Source organism: Esox lucius, chromosome 11 (genome assembly GCF_011004845.1).
Source record: "Esox lucius isolate fEsoLuc1 chromosome 11, fEsoLuc1.pri, whole genome shotgun sequence".
Lineage (NCBI taxonomy): Eukaryota > Metazoa > Chordata > Actinopteri > Esociformes > Esocidae > Esox > Esox lucius.
Window position 1 is genome coordinate 4824193 of NC_047579.1, and position 19924 is coordinate 4844116.

At 43.8% G+C, this 19924-nt stretch overlaps 1 long non-coding RNA gene across 2 annotated transcripts; it reads right to left on the reverse strand.

Moving 5' to 3' along the window:
- Nucleotides 1-1278: 1278 nt before the first annotated feature.
- LOC109616233 lies at nt 1279-13961 on the reverse strand. 2 transcript variants are annotated; one of them, XR_002197360.2, is made up of 4 exons: nt 13686-13961; nt 5130-8197; nt 4547-4704; nt 1279-1432 (listed from the first exon to the last, which is right to left on the reverse strand). It is a non-coding gene; the product is annotated as an uncharacterized LOC109616233 (long non-coding RNA). The 2 variants fall into 2 exon arrangements; XR_002197359.2 differs by having other exon boundaries at nt 4547-8197.
- Nucleotides 13962-19924: the final 5963 nt, after the last annotated feature.

The following is a 19924-nucleotide window of genomic DNA, read 5'->3' on the forward strand; positions in this document are numbered from 1 at the left end:
TGTATGAGGCAATGAGCATAGAGGAAAGAAAATATTTACTAAACAATGAAATAATAAAAACAACAGGAAGTAGAACACCGTAGAAACTAAACAAAAGAGTATAAATATGTGTATTAAACAATGAAACAGAATAAAAACAACAGGAAGTAGAATACAGTAGAAACTAAACAAAAGAGTAAAAATTTGTATAAAACAATGAAACAGAATAAAAACAAGAGGAAGTAGAACACAGTAGAAACTGTATGAAAAAGACTAAACATTTATGGATTAAAAAAACTGAATAGAAATATACCACACACCATTTAGAAGTAGTTCAGAAAACAAAGAGGGAATAGTGTAGGAGCAAATTGGAATTGAGAAATCAGTGCAAAAACTGAGAAAGGGCAACAACAAAGAAACTGTATAAACTGTATAAAAAATAATAAAATCTATGGATGTAACAAAATAAAAACAATAATAAAAATATAGTACACACCACAGGGTAGTAGTTAAAAAACAACAGGGAATAGTGTAAGCAGTGAAATGGAGTAGAGAAGTCAGAGAACTAAGGGCAAAACCCCCGAAAGAATAAACAGGGCATCTGCAGAGTAACCCCCAAATGGTGAAGGGGTAAGTAATTAAGCAAAAGTACGATGTTGGTAAACAAATAATATAAAAAGGCAATATGAAACTAGCAGTACATTTCCTGAAGAAAATGTGTTGTGCTTGCCAGCTACCCTACTCCAATTTGAATTGATTGCAAATTCAGAATGCCATTGAGAATTTATCCCACTAGTCCATACTTTTACATTTCCTGTAAATCTGTAAAATTTCACACTGCACATTTAGAATTGCATTTGCATTAATTGCACATCCATACATTCCACTTGTAACATACATATACTTAATACTTTTTCTTCCCTCCTCTATTTGCACTTCTGGTTAGACGCAAACTGCATTTTGTTGTACTGTACTTGTACTGTACAATGACTATAAAGTTGAATCTAATCAAATAGCTCTTTAAAAAAGTATGATTCAGAATAACGTTTACCTATTGAAAGGTTTGGAGCCTGTATTTTAAAGGTTGAAGAGATACTGTTGGTGAGGCTAATTAGCTTACATTTTCATACATGACATAGTTAAACTGTATAAGTGTTACCGACGACAGGTATTGTGTCTGTAGCTCAAATGGTTCAAAATATACAGACTATTAGTTAATTAACGCTAATCAGCATATGTCAAATTGTCAAGGAACCCAGGTTCCGAACCCAAACGCAGACCCAGACAAGGTAGGTGGTGAGAAAGCAGGTATTTATTGAGCACAATCTTGTGATGAAGTAGGTAATGGCAGACATGCAGAATGGTGAGAACGTGAGGTTTGGAGCGGTAGCGTGTTCCACGGGGGGTAGACGGTTCCGGTAGTCCGCCAGGAGTGAAGTCCAGGGCGGAGATCCTGAAAGCAGAGGGAAACAGGGATCAGACGAGTACGCAGAGTGAGAAGATCCAAGCAAACAGACCAAGTATACGGTCAGAAGCACGAGTAAAACATACACCGGAGCAGTAAGCACCATACCTCTTCAGGCCATGTCAATGCTACCGCTATACGCTCACACAGCTTACGCAGCTCCAGTTCTTAATCAAGTCTACGTGTCTCCTGCTCTAGTCTACGTGTCTCCTGTTCGGCCTCGAGTTTACGCGTCTCCTGCTCTAGTCTACGTGTCTCCTGTTCGGCCTCGAGTTTACGAATCTCCTGCTCTAGTCTACGCGTCTCCTGCTCTAGTCTACGCGTCTCCTGCTCTAGCCTACGCGTCTCCTGCTCTAGCCTACGCGTCTCCTGCTCTAGCCTACGCGTCTCCTGCTCTAGTCTACGTGTCTCCTGCTCTAGTCTACGTGTCTCCTGCTCTAGTCTATATGTCTGCGCGTCTCCTGTTTGGCTTTGAGTTAACGCGTCTCCTGCACTAGCCTACGTGTCTCCTGTTCGGCCTCGAGTTTACGCATCTCCTGTTCTAGTCTGCGCGTCTCCTGCTCTAGTCTGCGCGTCTCCTGCTCTAGTCTGCGCGTCTCCTGCTCTAGTCTGCGCGTCTCCTGCTCTAGTCTATATGTCTGCGCGTCTCCTGTTTGGCTTCGAGTTAACACGTCTCCTGCTCTAGCCTACGTGTATCCTGTTCGGCCTCGAGTTTACGCATCTCCTGTTCTAGTCTGCGCGTCTCCTGCTCTAGTCTGCGCATCTCCTGCTCTAGTCTGTGCGTCTCCTGCTCTAGTCTGCGCGTCTCCTGCTCTAGTCTATATGTCTGCGCGTCTCCTGTTTGGCTTCGAGTTAACGCGTCTCATGCTCTAGCCTACGTGTCTCCTGTTCGGCCTCGAGTTTACGCATCTCCTGTTCTAGTCTGCGCGTCTCCTGCTCTAGTCTGCGCGTCTCCTGCTCTAGTCTGCGCGTCTCCTGCTCTAGTCTATATGTCTGCGCGTCTCCTGTTTGGCTTCGAGTTAACGCGTCTCCTGCTCTAGCCTACGTGTCTCCTGTTCGGCCTGGAGTTTACGCATCTCCTGTTCTAGTCTACGTGTCTCCTGCTCTAGTCTACGTGTCTCCTGCTCTAGTCTACGTGTCTCCTGCTCTAGTCTACGTGTCTGCGTGTCTCCTGTTTGGCTTCGAGTTAACGCGTCTCCTGCTCTAGCCTACGTGTCTCCTGTTCGGCCTGGAGTTTACGCATCTCCTGTTCTAGTCTACGTGTCTCCTGCTCTAGTCTACGTGTCTCCTGCTCTAGTCTACGTGTCTCCTGCTCTAGTCTACGTGTCTGCGTGTCTCCTGTTTGGCTTCGAGTTAACGCGTCTCCTGCTCTAGCCTACGTGTCTCCTGTTCGGCCTCGAGTTTACGCATCTCCTGTTCTAGTCTGCGCGTCTCCTGCTCTAGCCTCCTGCTCTAGTCTCTGCTCTAGCCTGCGCATCTCCTGTTCGGCCTCTAGCCTACGCGTCCCTTGCTCTATCCTACGCGTCCCTTGCTCTATCCTACGCGTCCCCTGCTCTAGACTACGCGTCCCTTGCTCTAGCCTACGCGTCCCTTGCTCTAGCCTACGCGTCCCTTGCTCTAGCCTACGCGTCTCCTGCTCTAGCCTACGCGTCTCCTGCTCTAGCCTACGCGTCTCCTGCTCTAGCCTACGCGTCTCCTGCTCTAGCCTACGCGTTCCCTGCTCTGCCTCAAGATTTGCACGACTCCTGTTCTGTCTGTGCTCTCTGTTCCGCCTCCACTTGGAGCCATGTCGAATGGACATCCCTTCTGGCATCACAGTCTGACAGTGGGGAGAGTGGGTCAAAACGGGGCAGTGTGGCTGGAGCCTTGGCCTCACACTCAGACATGGACGTGCTTAGAGGAGCAGCAGGCTCAGGCAGCGGCAACACAAGCACCTGCTCCTCCAACAAAACATGTAACAAGTTCTGACCTCCGCTTTAACTCAACTCTTAAGTATGGTTAAAGAAAAATGGTCAGCCAGAGCCTGTAGATCCACTCCACGGCATCTATCAAATTCCTCCCACGTGGGGTTAACCAAAAAGGCATCCAAATCAAAAGTAGCCACCGTAAGCCAGCAACACAAGCCTACAAATACTGATCACCACACCAGCCGATCACACAGTCACAGCTGCACAGTTCAACACCGACCTAGACACTTAAACCAAGGTGCATGAGTGGCATGGGTATCAATGAGATATCCCAGATGACCCCCACGTTGTTACGGAACCTGTGGCTCTAGCAGCCCAGGGTGGATGGTACAGAGACCCATAACATAAAACTCATGCAAATTAGTGTAGTGTAAAGACACAGTGAGAACAAACAACAGACAACCAAAGCTACTGTAAAACATAAAACATTTATTATGAACACACGGTAAAGGGGTTAGGGAAAAGGGGCTGAGCTGGACCCAAGAAATGAAATAAAATAGTCCAAACACCCCTAAACTGAACTTGCCTGCCTCAAGAACTGCTTAGCTGACTACTAACCAATACAAAAACACAGTGGGTGGTCTGCTCAGTTCTAACTAGTGTTTTTCCTATGGGTTGTGTATGCCCAAGGGCGACTTGATAAAACATATTTTTTTTAAATACACTTTTCCCAGGGACACAGGGACAAACAAACCACACAGGTTGAACAAGGACTAAACAGCTAACAATGGACTAGACAACACCAAACATAACACCACAGCAATAAATACTCACATGAAACATGACAAAGTGAGATGTATGTGCTAAACTAAGTGATGTATGAATGAACAAAATGTCTATCAAAAAGGGTATGTATCTCATGAGTGTCTATGTCCATGTGGGGTAAAACAAAAGAGTCTCTCTGGGAGAACCAACTGACTGGGTTTTTAAACCAGGGATGTGTGATCCGATTGGGTAATGGAAAAAGGAATAGGTGGTGCAATTAGAAGGGGTGTCCACTGATTGGTCCACCTCAGCAGTCAGGCGATGCACTCATGACTGCCAGATGGGAAACACCAACAAGCACAATCAGGAACATAAAGGACACCTGGGGAAACAGCAGGAAGGGAAAAACACAAACGCACATTCAGGGTACCTGCATGCGTAGCAGTGTTACTAACGATCTGGCAGGGACTGGATGTCAGGTCTCAGCTTAAGTAGGGTTGTAATGCCGATCAGGACCAGGTGTGGTGATTCCCAACCAGGAACAGGTGATCCTGGACCTCCCGCCTTGCAACCGGAACGGGCCACACTCTGGAACACACAAAACAGACACAGACAGACAGGAAAACCAGCTTACGGGGACGGGATCGCAACACAAATTTGCAGTGGGGACAGCTTAAACGTATGAAACATTTGGTTTTGTGTCTGTGGCACGAATGGTTCAAAAGATACATCCAAGTAGTTGATTAATGCTAATTAAGCAAATTAGCGTACTGAAAATCGATGAACGTTTCCTAATTTGTAATTTGTGACGTTAGAATAGTCAGCCGAATTCACCCCTGCATAAAGATGCCTGCACACGGGCCGCTGTGGCGGTGAAGGTCTCAGACTTTCAATTGGAGTAGGGCGATAGGCGGCAAACCAGTGGTCAAGTGTGTTGGACCAGTAAATGAGAGGTTGTTGGTTCAAATCCCATGCGAGGTGAAAACCGTACCATTCTCTCCCTGTGTGCATACCTTTAGAAATGCCTGTTTTAAAGTGCAGCCTGTGTCCTCTGTGGATTCTGTACTCATCCTTGTAGGGCAGCTTCCCGTTTACCAGGGTAAACCGCAGCACGCTGAGAGACCAGACGGTGGCCTTGCGCCCGTTGTACATCCCTTTGGTGAAACACTCCGGCGGGCAGTACTCAGCGGTGCTTGAGACAGAGAGAGAGGGGTGTGTTGTTTTGGGTGCTACTTCACCACAGTGACGGAACGTCAGTAGACCGCCGTCGTTCTAAAGCCCGGCTAACCAGAATGCTGGTGGTATGGCTCCTCCTTCAGCAGTTCGCCAAAGTCGATCAGCTTCACCTGGAGAGTGTCCATTTGCAGCCGCAGATTCTCCCCTTTGACGTCCCGGTGCAGGGCGCCGCGGTCTCGGCAGTGCCGGCACGCCATCACCGCCTGTCGCATGATGCCCCTCGCTGTGTCCTCGCTGAAGGCCCCGTCCACAACGGTGCACATGTAGTGGTACACGTCTGTGCCGGGCGCGGGATGCTCCATGACCAGGATGATGCAGTCGGGCTCGTTGAACCAATCCAAAAGAGCCACGACGTGGTCACAAGCCAAGGGCTGGGACACTAGCAAAGGCAGAGCTACCTCCAGGGGAAGTCTGTGACATTTCAGGCTAAAGCGGGGAGGTTGGTTAACACGAGTCATGATGTTCCAGGCTAAGGCGGGTTGGTCAACACACACGCAAAATGTTCTAGGCTAAAGAGATGTTGATTAGCACACTGCATCGGTCTGAATGTGCTTGCTTTTGCTAGGTAGACTAACACTCATAGCCAGATTTCAATCTATACGACAATAGGTTGACCAGCATTTACTGTGACTTTCTAATGTTAAGTATTCATCATCATGAGCCTTAGGGATGAACTTCAGGGCCACCTGGGAAAGAAGAACACTGCTGTGAATAATTAACGTAAGTGTGCTAATGTGTCATAGTGCAAAACAACAGACGACAACGGAGGAAAGACAGAGGAAAGGTACAAGAAAGGGAAGAGATAGGAATGCAAGGGGAACAAGGGAAGAGATAGGAAAGCAAGGGGAACAAGGGAAGAGAGAGGAAAGAAAGGGGAACAAGGGAAGAGATGGGAATGCAAGGGGAACAAGGGAAGAAAGAGGAATGCAAGGGGAACAAGGGAAGAGAGAGGAAAGAAAGGGGAACAAGGGAAGAGATGGGAATGCAAGAGGATCAAGGGAAGAAAGATGAATGCAAGGGGAACAAGGGAAGAGATAGGAAAGCAAGGGGAACAAGGGAAGAGAGAGGAAAGCAAGGGGAACAAGGGAAGAGAGGAAAGAAAGGGGAACAAGGGAAGAGATGGGAATGCAAGGGGAACAAGGGAAGAGATAGGAAAGTGTTGAGAGGGAAGAGGGACAGAGCAGAGAAGAATGGAAAAAATCAAGAGGAAAGAAAGCAAAGTGGTAGAGAGTAGACTGTGAAGAGTGGCTAAAGGAAAGAAAGACAGAATACAAGGAAGTGACAGTAAAGGTAGGGAATGATAAGGATAACATGTTTTCCATCCTGCTTATGTGTCCCTTCATAGACAGACCCAAAGTCTCCTTGTCCCAGCATCTTGCCTACATCATAGAGCGAGCAGAACCTGGCTGCAAAAGGAGATCAAGAATTCACAAATCATTTATGACTGTCCCAAGATATTTCAACAGGCCCAGTCCAACACTGTGTGGTGTCTGATCATTGAAACATACGGGAAGTAACGGAAAAAAAATTTTTGGGACGCGCTGAGATCCTCTGTGTCCGAGTCCAGGGAAGAGGTGTCCCTATTTCTCTTGGAACACTGGACAGACCGGCATGCCTGGTCATGTTGGGTCGGTGGGTTACATTGTCTTGCCTTCTGGCTGAAGCCCTGGTTTTTATCACCCATCTGTTACATGAGTCATGACCCTTCAGAAAGACTGCTCTGCGTTGACCAGGGACTACATACTCCCGGGGGCACCTGGGAAATCTTCTTGGCTTCAACCCCGTGCTTGCGCAAGTTATCAACAAAAGTTCAACACTGAAATTAGTAAAAGTTACACCGACTTGCCCTAATAAGTGTCAATACATTCTCAGTGGAACTGTGGAACCTGAAGGCATGCACTGCAGTCTACTGTTGAAAATGTAGGAAAGCAGGTGACCTTCTAAAGTGTACATCGCAGATTATGACCTTTACATTGTAATTAATAAACGGTTTAACTGAAGTTTTATTAATTTTCATATTTAATGTAGGCCTATAAATAGCCCAGTCCAGGCCAGTCCAGGTATGTTTTTATCCTAGTAATAAACACATTTAGCTGGTATCTTTTCAACACACTGAAATGAAAACGTTTCTTAATGTAGCCTTAGGACCTTGCCCACATTCCACTAATTCTACTGCTAAAGTTTGGCCTTTGCATAGATTTATTTGAGTTTTGTTTTCAGGTAATTGTTTTTATATCAACGGACTGTGTAATCCTATATTATGTGGGATGGATATATTTAATGTAATATGTTTTATTAAAACTGGACATTATTTTCTTATGATTGCCACAATCTAGACATTCTATTTCACCGCACCTTCAATACTCACATCAGCCATTTTTTTTCATCTATTTCTTTTGAATTAGTCAAAGTAACTGCGTTTGTCACGGTCCAAAAGCCCTTCGCTTGTGGTTGAAAATGCTGAAGAAACAGCTGTATGGTAGGAATACCTGCAATATATATCTGATTTGCGTTAATTGTCATTAATGTTGATTACTATACCATCTGCATATGCCAGGGAGCTCCTGAAACGTATTGCCTACCATCCCAAACGCACAGATCAATATTATTACATATCTTTTTTTGCCAATTTTCAATCAGTGTCTACTGTGCATGTCTTTATTTGTGTGCAAGTGTGTGGGTGTGCATGAGCGTACATGTGTGTGTATATGTGTGTATCAGCCCTGCAGCACAGTGATGTCCCAGATGATGTTGAGAGGTAAGTCCTTCATCCTCTCCTGGTGGAACCGTTCAAAACGTTCACTCTGGGCCACTGTCAATATGTTCTTCCAGTCTCCTATTGTCCCTGAGAGAGAGAGAGAGATAGAGGTAAAGAACAGAAAGGAGATAGAGAGATGGAGGGAGGGAGGAGCCAGCGACAGAGAAGTAGAGATAAAAACAAAAATGAATAGGAAGAGAGAGGGAGTTAGAGATACGTGTCATTAAGGAGCAGCTTCGGGATCTGACCACAGCATGAATGTAGTTTTAAACACCCTACAGGGAGACATCCATTAGGCACATATGCCCTGGCCTGATCGTTGTTGATTTGATGTGGATTTTTATAGGTTTCATGAAATGTTCACTGTAAAATAATATCCAAGAGGGCAGACATGATAGGTTCTTGATGCAATTTTGTACATCCTGAGGAATGTACACAAACAATCAGCATTCTAGATCAATCGGGGTGGAAACGGCATATTTGTGTGTAAAATGCATTAGGGCGTTGGCTGTAGCGCCCCTTGTGGAGGAATCGGGTCAGGTATCTGTGTGGATAACATACCTGGTCGGCAGAGGCGTTGCTAGGATCACGATACATTCAGGGCTTAGCAACCCCCCACCCCCCGGGACAGAAATTACAAGGTTTTGAATGTACATGAGGAAAAGTTTGATGTACATGCTAGCGACATACACGTCTACACTGTCATAATGTGTAATCTGTATATTATTATATTTTTTGGTCAATTTGTGATCTGGGGCTGTTCATAAACGATCCAGGGCTATAGCCCCGGACACCCAGGCCTAACAACAACACTGCTGGTCTGTATTTTCATTGTGCCATAATGTAATGCACACATGAAGTGTATGAATCCATAAGTATTACACAGGTCAGCCATTTTGTCCTCCATCTTGTAATATACACTCACCTAAAGGATTATTAGGAACACCTGTTCAATTTCTCATTAATGCAATTATCTAATCAACCAATCACATGGCAGTTGCTTCAAGGGTTTACAAAGAATGATGTGAAAAGGGAAAAACATCCAGTATGCGGCAATCCTGTGGGCGAAAATGCCTTATTGATGCTAGAGGTCAGAGGAGAATGGGCCGACTGATTCAAGCTGATAGAAGAGCAACTTTGACTGAAATAACCACTTGTTACAACCGAGGTATGCAGCAAAGCATTTGTGAAGCCACAACATGCACAACCTTGAGGCGGATGGGCTACAACAGCAGAAGACCCCACCAGGTACCACTCATCTCCACTACAAATAGGAAAAAGAGGCTACAATTTACACAAGCTCACTATATTGGACAGTTGAAGACTGGAAGAATGTTGCCTGGTCTCATGAGTCTCAATTTCTGTTGAGACATTCAGATGGTAGAGTCAGAATTTGGCATAAACAGAATGAGAACATGGATCCATCATGCCTTGTTACCACTGTGCATGCTGCTGCTGGTGGTGTAATGGTGTGGGGGATGTTTTCTTGGCACACATTAGGCCCCTTAGTGCCAATTGGGCATCGTTAAAATGCCACGGCCTACCTGAGCATTGTTTCTGACTATGTCCATCCCTTTATGACCACCATGTACCCATCCTCTGATGGCTACTTCCAGCAGGATAATGCACCACGTCAAAAGCTTGAATCATTTTAAATTGTTTTCTTGAACATGACAATGAGTTCACTGTACTGAAATGGCCCCCACAGTCACCAAATCTCAACCCAATAGAGTATCTTTGGGATGTGGTGGAACGGGAGCTTCGTGCCCTGGATGTGCATCCCACAAATCTCCATCAACTGCAAGATGCTATCCTATCAATATGGGCCAACATTTCTAAAGAATGCTTTCAGCACCTTGTTTAATCAATGCCACGTAGAATTAAGGCAGTTCTGAAGGCGAAAGGGGGCAAACAGTATTAGTATGGTGTTCCTAATAATTCTTTAGGTGAGTGTATCTCTTAGCCCTTACCACCCTATTGGGAGATATGTATAAGTCATAGGTATGCCGGTATGCAGATTACTGGTTGATTTTAAGGACATTTATATACATTACAGTTAGAAGAAAGGGCTAACTTTGTGAAGTCATTGTTCAGTTGACTTGTGACAGCACATTTTTACATTAACTAGTTTCATTATCAACCCTGTTCAGAAGTATTGCCTACAGCAGCACTTCTCAAAGTCCGGACTCCGGTCCAGATCCGGACCCGGAGGGAATTCAATCCGGACCCGCCTCCATTTCGTATTTCTACCATAGACTGTAAAATATGGACAGTGTCCGTGACGTGGAGATGGTCCGAAATTAAAGCGAAGGCGATATATTTAAAGTTTTCCTCCTTGATTCAGTTGCCATGACATCCAGTAAGTGTATACTTTTGACGTAATTGGGCGCAAGCCGCGCGACACTTCCCTGCAGTAAGCGTTTGAATGGGTGTGGAGGATGTCATTGTCCAGGAAAAGAAAAGTTGATGGAGAAAATAGAGTTTTTAAAGATGATTGGACAGAGAGGTATCCGTGTATTTTGCCCCAATCCAGCACGAAGCCATTCTGTTTGATTTGTAACTATACAGTTGGGAGTTGTGAAGAGTGGAAATGTCAAACGGCATTATGACGCAGATCTGTTCCAAAATCGCTGTTTAATTCCATGACGTTGCTGTAGTTTTGTAATAGGTTTTGATGAAAGTGCTAATGAAATGAACTATTATTCCACCGTGATAATCTATTTACCAAAATAATCTATTTACCAAATGGGGGTTAGGAAAACCACACGATAAATTCTTATGCACATAGCACATTACATCAGTTTTTGCACTGTAAACTTTTTTTATTTATGCACAGTATATGCAACAGCAGTTTTTGCACTGTAAACCTTTTTTATAAATAAATGTGGGTGAACTTAAACTGTATGGCTATGCTGTGGTTCCTGTAGGCTTTGGGTGCGTGTGGGGGGGCCTCCATGTCCATTTTGCTTGGGGCCCCCAAATTCCTTCAAACGGCCCTGCTTGGAAAATAATATTCAGACGTCATGGAAACTATTATGAAGCTTGTGAACTACCTGAGAGCATCCTCTGCCCTTCAGCACCGTCTTCTGCAGGCATTCCTGACTGAGGTGAGAATTTATTTGACTTTTTACTTCTACTGTGTTTTGTGTGGGTCAATAGGGGTTTATTAAGTGTTGATCACACATACACACACACACACACACACACACAGAGCGAGAGAGCATTTACATATTTAACAAATGTAATCAATGTGTAACTAAGGCATAATTAATGCAGGAAATACTGAAAATCTCCTCACTGACTGATGATAAGTCAATCCTTATTTCGCAAATATTTTTTTATTTAATAATTTTTCATTGTGAAAAAAATATTATTATATGCATTTGGAACTATTAAAGGTTGTCATCAAAATCTACTTCCAACAGACTTTAACCATTTACATTTACAAAAGTGTTTGTGTTCACTTTATGAATATTTATGCAACACAAAAAAGTTATGTATTTATTAATTTGTATTTTTCTTTTCTTTCTCTTATCAGGTAAATGCTGCTTATGACGACTTACTCCTCCATAACAATGTTAGGTGGCTGAGTAAGGGAAGAGTCTTGGAAAGGTTTTGGGCCATCAGGAAAGATTTGGAGATGTTTTTGTCCCAGCAGAAGAATGTCAAAGCCAGACATTACTTGGATTTTCTGAAGGATAATGACACCATGGAGGTTGTGGCCTTTTTAGTGGACATAACATCTCATTTAAATGAACTAAATTTGAAACTCCAGGGCCAAGGCAAAACAGTGTATGATCTGATGGCAGCAGTACGCTCCTTTGAAAGGCCGCTGGAGATTTTTAAGAGTGACATCACAGGGCCACATATCCACTTTCCAACTCTTCTCCAGCAGACTAATGGCAATCACCATCGTCACCATCTTTCCTTTTTGGAGAAGCTAGCTGAAAATTTCAGGATGCGCTTTGAAGGCTTCAATGTAGGCAGACAAGTACTGCTCTGCATTCCATCTCCATTCCTGGTCAAGAATGTTGAGGAGTTTTCAAAAGAAATTAAGAGCATCTTCCCGTGGGCAAGCATGGCATTTCTGCAAACTGAACTCATTGACTTGCAGGAAAATGTGGCTTTGCAGGAAGTGGACTGTGACACTGTTACCTTTTGGACTAAAATGGTCACAGCTGAAAATGTCCCCAATCTACAGAAAGTAGCCATCTGTGTTCTTACCTTGTTTGGCTCAACCTATCAGTGTGAGTCTGCATTCTCAGCAATGAATGCTGTGAAGAACTCACACCGCAGCACCTTGACTAATGAACATTTAGGCCAGTGTCTCCATCTAGCCACCACACCTTTTGTGCCACGGTTTCGGCAGCTGATGGGAGACAGACGGTGCCATTTCTCACATTAGACTGCTCTGTATTTTGCACCATGCATGTTACTTTTCTGGTGTTTTGTTAAGAAAAATCCAGACACTTAAATGAATTGTTTTGCCACTTTTGCACTTGTTATCCATGTATTTTGAATGCAAAAGGTACCTTATTTTTTCATAAAATGAATGTTAATTTGTTATACATGTTTATTAAAAACAAATTTTGTAATTACCAATAGTTCCGGACCTTTGTCATTGATGAAAACTCAGATTTGGACCTTTGAATGTAGACTTTGAGAACCCCTGACCTAGAATCTGAAATTTTACTGGCAAGTAACTCCGATTTTAATGATTCTGGAGAAGAGTTGTAAATGCATTTATTAGCATGACCAGCTTCATTGACAACACATTGCAGAGGATGTTAAATGGCATTTAGAATTGCCATTTGTTCTGCATTTGCCTTCATTGCACATCTGTATGTCACATCTGTAACATACATTATACTTAATACAAGTAAATGTTCTGCCGTCCTCTATTTGCACTTCTTGTTAGATGCTAACTGCATTTATTGTACTGTACTTGTATAGTGACAAAGTTGAATACTGTTCTAATTAAGCTAGCAGAGCCATTCGGCTCCTTTGACCATACATTGCTGAGGGTGTTTAGTGGCGTACGACGAGAGATGAGCGCTCCCCTTGTTAAATAAAACAAGCAGTCAGGGAAACTTCAGCGACTGGCAAACCGTTTTCAATTCACTCAGGAGGATTATCCTGATTTACGATTATCCCGGCTATGGAATTTCTCCACGATTTCATAATCGTGATAAGTACTAAACTCGTCTATCGTCCCAACACTACTGCAAACACACATCCTCGTTTTTAGTACACAAGTAAGCTACTAGAATACAACAGTTATGAAATGCAGGTTTAAAAAAATATAGTAGTTTTTAAATAATTTAAGTAAATATTTGATCGGGTATTATAATATAAACCTTACAATAGTGGCCTAGCTAAAGGATAGGGTGGGTTGAGCATCGCTAACCTAAATAGATGTTAGCTGGGTACCACGCTTCAGAACACATCTGTGTTGAATTTAGAAAGAGGCAGTACACCTGAAAACATGTTTCGGTACCACCAATTATTTAGCTACAGTCTATATATCTTACAATATATACATATCTACACTACGCTTAGCAGCTACAGACCATACCTCCTATAGCTAGCGCGTCTTCACGCTCTGTCTTCCGGCTGAACAGAGTGGCTACTCTTGGTTGCGGGTCTGGTTGCCACTTGAGAGGTAAGAAATGGTAGTCTTCTTTACTGTAAAATTAATTTGTACTACCTGGGGGCTATGTAATATGATCCCCTTTGCATTTCTTTTTTGCTGGTTCGTTTGAATACATTTTTAACTACCTGTTATCAATCTGTCAGTCTCGTATCTAGTAATGCCTGCTAGCTGTCAGGGAGAAGTAACCATGCTCGTTACCTCATTCACGTGATGATTCCAAGATGGCCGCGCCCTATATTGAAATAGTAAAGTTTAAAACGTTTTTATTTACAAATGCACAATTTTGCTATTTTAGTTGTCAGCTAAAATTTTGTCATCGTACAACAACAATCATAGGGGCCATACTTCATAAATCGGTTCAGTTCCACTTGAATGGTACACATTCAGTATATTTCACGGAATGAGTTCAGGAGTGAATGGATTTTGTAGTACTTCACAATCCATTTGTACTTTAAAAATACTACTTTTTCAGGAATTACTGGTTAATCCATGCACATAACACCTGTGTTTCATTGATTAAGGTGTATATTAAGGGGTGTCGGTACTGTAAAAAACTAATATTACACCTTCATTTACAAATCAAGAGTACTTCACAGTAAGATTAAGGGATATCTGATGGATTTTAGCGCTTAATTTCACGCACATAATCCATTAAAAATTATTAATTTACACCTTAAATGCAATTAATACCCATTAATTACCCACTTGAAATTGCATTAAATACCACCTTAAGTATGACTGTTAAGTGGTAAACAAAGTATACTTTAAGGAACAATTAAGGGGTAATTTTAATGAATTTTAGCTCACTTTAAGGCAGGGGTGTCAAACCGGTTCCACAGAGGGCCGAGTGTCTGCAGGTTTTTGGTTGTTCCTATGAATTGGTTCCCAGTTCAGACCTACACAACCAGGTGAGGGTAGAAACTAACCAATTAGTGACCTAATTAATCAATCAAGTACAAGGAGAGAGCAAAAACCTGCAGACACTCGGCCCTCCATGGAACCGGTTTGACACCTCTGCTTTAAGGGATTTTACCCTTTAATTTTCCCTTAAACCATGCACAAAATCCATTAAAAACCATTAATTTACACCTTAATTACAATTAATATCCCTTAATTAACCTCTTGAAAATCCATTAAACACCACCTTAATTATATTAATAGTAATGAGTGAATTAAGTACATTTTAAAGTGAAAAATAAGGGATTTGGTTTCATAGTGTAAGTGGCAGCAATTTTAAAAACCTAGGCGAAGCAACCTATCTTCACATAGCGTGTTGAGGTTAACACTAGAAGCACCAAGCCATTCACTGAACCATTCAAGGAGCCATCCACAAGAAGCTCTGTCAGGGGTCATTTTGACCCATGCCTGCTTTGAATGGGATAGTGTTGCTGACACAATGTTTGGTAGATGGCGCATCTTGCGCGTATGTCCAAAGCCAATGACACTACTAGCGCCAGAAGAAGGACTTTCGATCAAGAGGCACTTAAACATTGTGTGTGCACATTTGTAGTCAGATTAGGGACCAAACCACTGTTGAAAATCTGGAAGTGAATAATAGCCTTGCAAATACATATAGATGTGAATATAGGTCAGAATGAAAGTATCCAAAAATAAGGTCTTTAAAGTTTACTGAAATATCTTGCTGGATATTATCTTTAATGAATATTTCTCCATAGTTTTTCAGTATTGGAACATGACCAAAATAGATGAGAAACAGTTTCTGTATGAACTTGGCAAAATGAGCATCTTGAATCATTGCAGTTTTTAAAGAGGATACAGATTCCTGTTGGTATAGCCCCCATAACTACGGCAAACTCTTTAGGTGTAACTGGCATATTGTATTTAGAAAGAAATTCGAAAGTCATTAAAAAACTTTGGTTGTTAAATAGCTGATGTACCAAGAGTAAGCCATTATCAAACCATTTATCAAAAAATAAAGATATATTTTTGTATAAAATAGTTTAATTATTCCAAATAAAGAATTTATGGGGGGTGAAATTGTGTTTGTATATTAAAGCCCTTGCCAAAAGTACCTGTTGGTGAAAATTTGATAGTTTGATGGGAACTTTTGAAATGTTGTAATTGCACATCAATAAAAAGCTTATACCCTCAATATGTGAAAAGGCTTGTTCTGGGAAGAAATTCCAGATGGAGTCTTGATTTTTCAAATATCAATGAAGCCAATTTATTTTAAAAGTATCATTTAAAGAACTAAAATCAATCAAATGTAAACCACCTTTGTTATAGTTGTATAGAATAACCGATTTCTTCATATAGTGGTTTTTATTTTTCCAGACAAAATCTGTCAGATCTCTATCAATCAATTTACATATAGACTTATCAACATAAAGAGATTGGGCCGCATAAGAGAGACGAGAAAGTCCCTCGGCCTTGGTGAGCAAAACTCTTCCTTTAATAGATAGATCCCTTTGAAGACAACAATTAAGTTTTTTCTTTGTTTTAGCAATAATCGGATAAAAATTTGTTGGGCATCTATTTTTATCTTTAGTTATTTCAATACCAAGATATTTTACAGTGCTTTTAACAGCTATACCACAAATTGAAAAAACATTGCAATTTTTAATGGGCAATTATTCCCATTTATCATTATTCAGACTTAGACCAGAAGCTCTAGAGAATGATTGAAGGATATTTAAGGCTACTGGGACTTGAAAGGAGTCCTCTAAAAACAACGATGTGTCATCAGCTAATTGACTTATGATTAATTGTGTAGTTCCTAAAGTGATGCCTTTTAGGTTACTCCTTGTAATATGCAATTTAAGAAATTGTACCGCAATTAAAAATAAATAAGGAGACACTGGACATCCCTGTCTAACACCACGATTAAGGAAAAATCTGGGAGAGGTTTTTTAGTTTAATGGAACTATTTCCATTTCAATATAACATTTTAACCATCTTACAGAATAACTCACCAAATCAACATTTTTTAAGAGCTTGAAATACATTTTTTTTTTCTAAAGTATCAAAAGCTTTGTAATAATCTAAGAAGAAAATGAAGCTGTCATTATTAATTATATCAGAATAATCTAAAATATCTAATATTAATCTTATATTGTTAGATATGTGTCTGTTTAGCATAAAGCCAGACTGTACTTCATCAATAATAGAATGTAATACTCCTTTGAATCTTTTAGCTAATAATGAAGCAATTATTTTATTATCATTATTTAGTAACATTATTGGACGCCATTTATCTATTAAAGTAATGTTTTTATTTGGTTTGGGAATTAAAGTGATCAGCCCTTGGCATAAAGTAGGAGGGAGAGGTGATTTTTTTATGCTTACCTTAAAAAAGGAGCTATGTTTTCTCTGAATATGTGATAAAACTCTGATGTTAGACCATCTGTACCAGGGGACTGTTTTTAAAGAATTAATTGCTTCATCAATTTCTTTTAAAGTAATGGGAGAATTGCAGAGGGCTTGATTGGCATTACCTAATTGATTAATGAATCAAAATGAATGTAACGAGGACGCGCATGGAGGACGCGCGCCACCCCTCCCGACGTGGTGTTCGGTGCGCGTCATCGCCGGCCTTCTAGCCACGCCGCTCCTCCTCCCACGGCACTGTCCTGTCTTGTTATTGCACACACCTGGTGTCCATTCCCTCATTAGGTTGCCTATATTAGTTCCCTTGTTTCTGGGCGTCTTTGTGTGGTATTGTTCTATGTTTGGTGTTGTATTGCAAGACTATTGCACGCTTTTTGCTCTCTTGCTCTCTTGTTGTTACGCGTGCCATTTTTTCGTTTAAGAAAGAAAGAAGATTAACTACCTCCCTGCGTTTGGCTCCTTTATTCACACACCCTGACACACCGTTGACAGAATACCACACCTCCAGAATGGAGCCAGCGGGGAGCGACCTCATCCACCAGCATGGGAGCATGATCGCGTCCCTGGGGGAGGCCGTGACAGAGATGGTCCAGGCTATGCGGTGGTTGGAGGCGAGGTTGCCATCTGAGCAGCAAACCCCGACACTCAACCCGGGTGGAGTGCCCCTGCCATCGTCTCCACCGTCGCAGAGGAGGACCATTCAACTGAGCCTTCCTCAGGGATTCGGCGGAGACGCTGCCCAGTGCTCTGGGTTCCTGCTCCAGCTGGAGCTCTACTTTGCCTCCCTCAGCCCTCACCCGGGGGATAGGGAGAAGGTCTCGGCCCTTGTCTCCTGCCTGAGGGGCAAGGCGTTGGACTGGGCCAACTCCGTTTGGTCCACCAACGGGCCGGAGTTGGCCCATTACGGGGCGTTCGTCGGCCTCTTCCGGGCCGTGTTCGATCACCCGCCTGACGGCAGGGAGGTCGGCGAGCGTCTCGTGCACCTGAGGCAGGGGACAAGGAGCGTGCAGGCCTTCGCCCTGGAGTTCAGGACCCTGGCGGCGGGGTCGGGCTGGAACGACAGGGCACTTATAGATCATTTCCGGTGCCACTTACGGTCTGACGTCCGTAGGGAGCTGGCATGCCGGGACGCCATGTTGACGTTCGACCAGCTCGTCGACATGGCGATCCGGCTGGACAATCTGCTAGCCACCCGCGGACGCACCGGGAATGATCAGCCCCCCCGGTACACCCCGTCGCCGGACCTGAACCCATGGAAGTGGGAGGCGCCGCACGTAGGGAGACGGTGCGGTCTAGGGAGTGTTCCTTTTGTGGGAGGAAGGGACACTCTGCCTCCTACTGTTTCCAGCGAGAAAGGGTCGAGCGGAGGAAGCCTGACACCCCTACACCGAGTCAGGTGAGTAGACCACACACACTGTCAGGGCTCTCTGCGAAGCACATGACACTTTTGGTGGCCTTCCCTGATTTTCCTGCTAACTCTCAGTGTAAGGCGCTCGTAGACTCAGGCGCAGCTGGGAATTTTATGGACAGCGGTTACACACAGAAACTGCGCATTCCGCTGGTTCCATTGTCTCAACCTAGGTCCATTACGGGCTTAGACAGCAAACCACTAGGCACTGGTCTCGTTGAGCACGTCACAGTCCCTATCACAATGACCGTACAGCACGCCCACACTGAACTCATCGAATTCCATGTTATCCACTCACCTGCTTTCCCTGTGGTGCTGGGTCTTCCATGGTTGTCAGGACGCAACCCAACTATTTCCTGGTCGCAGAGAGTGTTGACAGGGTGGTCTCAGGGGTGTCAGGAGAGGTGTCTAGGTGTTTCCGTTGGTGCGACCTCGGTGGAAAGTCCAGACAGTGTCTCCGCAGTGCGCATTCCTCCGGAATATGCCGATTTAGCGCTGGTCTTTTCGAAGACCATGGCTAGTCGTTTGCCACCACATCGGTCCGGGGATTGTGCTATAAACCTAAAGGGAGATGCTGTGCCGCCTTATTGTCATGTGTATCCCCTGTCGCAGGCAGAAACCGCAGCGATGGAGACCTATGTGGCCGAATCCCTGCGGCAGGGGCAGATCCGCCGTTCCACCTCGCCCGCCTCCTCGAGTTTCTTTTTTGTGAGGAAGAAGGATGGGGGTTTGCGTCCGTGCATTGACTACAGGGCGTTAAATAAACTGACGATCCGGTACTCATATCCTATCCCCCTGATTTCCCAATATATTGAGTCAATGCATGGGGCGCGCTTCTTCACAAAACTGGACCTCCGGAGTGCGTACAATTTGGTGAGAATCCGAGAGGGAGACGAGTGGAAAACCGCCTTCAGCACCACCACGGGTCACTACGAATACCTGGTGATGCCGTATGGGTTGATGAATGCCCCGGCAGTGTTTCAGTCCTTTGTGAACGACGTGTTTAGGGACATGCTGGGGCGCGGAGTTGTGGTTTACATTGACGACATCCTCGTGTATTCTACTACGCGTGCTGAGCATTTGTCTCTCGTTCGCAGGGTGCTGAAGCGACTGTTGGAGCATGGCCTGTACGCTAAAGCAGAGAAGTGCGCGTTCTTCCAGCGAGCCGTCTCTTTCCTCAGGTTTCGGATTTCCGCCGGTGGGGTGGAAATGGAGGTCGATCGCGTGTCAGTCGTGCGTAATTGGCCCGTTCCCACCACGGTTAAGGCGGTGCAGCGATTTATTGGGTTTGCCAATTTCTACCGTAGGTTTATACGGGGCTTCGGCAAGGTGGCAGCTCCTATTACTTCCTTGTTGAAGGGTGGGCCGAGCCGGATCACCTGGACGACCGAGGCAGACGTCGCAT